At 65.5% G+C, this 469-nt stretch overlaps 1 long non-coding RNA gene across 1 annotated transcript in view; it reads right to left on the bottom strand.

Annotated features, from left to right (window-relative positions):
- LOC110595873 overlaps nucleotides 1-238 on the bottom strand; it is a 4,177-nt gene extending 3,939 nt beyond the window's left edge. Inside the window, exon 1 of the long non-coding RNA XR_002482137.1 lies at nucleotides 122-238. This is a non-coding gene — a long non-coding RNA (uncharacterized LOC110595873). The remainder of the gene's footprint in view (nucleotides 1-121) is intronic.
- Between the last annotated feature and the right edge of the window lie 231 nt (nucleotides 239-469).

Consider the following 469-nt stretch of genomic DNA (forward strand, 5'->3'; position numbering starts at 1 on the left):
TCCCCCGCCCCGCCCCGCCCGCCTCCGCCAGTGGCCCCGCCGCCAGTGGCCGCTCCGCCCCAGCTCCTCTAGCCTCCGGCCCCGGCTGCCGAGGTCCGCCAAGCGCATTTTGCCTCCTTACGGTCTCCTCCAGGTCCATCACTGCGAAGTGGGATCAGCCAGCGCCGGGACCCGTTATCCCGGCAGCAAGCGCAGCTTCCGGGAGCGGCGGAAGAAGCCCTCCGGCCGGAAACGCGAGCCGCCGCCTTCGGATTCCGGTCGCAGGAAGGCGGCCGCAAGGATGCATCCGTTAAGGGGACTAACTCCGCAAGTCCCGCATCTCCCCTCCCAGATAACCTCCCTTACCTAGTCTGGGAAACTAAAGCCAACCAATAAGCAATTGGGCGACGCCTACTGCTGAGAGATTCAATCCTGCTGTGTGCTGAGGGGCATTCCTCCCAAGAGCCGCTTGCTTGTTCAGGCTGCAAGG

Source organism: Carlito syrichta, unplaced genomic scaffold (genome assembly GCF_000164805.1).
Source record: "Carlito syrichta isolate Samal-C Ts95f unplaced genomic scaffold, Tarsius_syrichta-2.0.1 Scaffold304902, whole genome shotgun sequence".
NCBI lineage: Eukaryota > Metazoa > Chordata > Mammalia > Primates > Tarsiidae > Carlito > Carlito syrichta.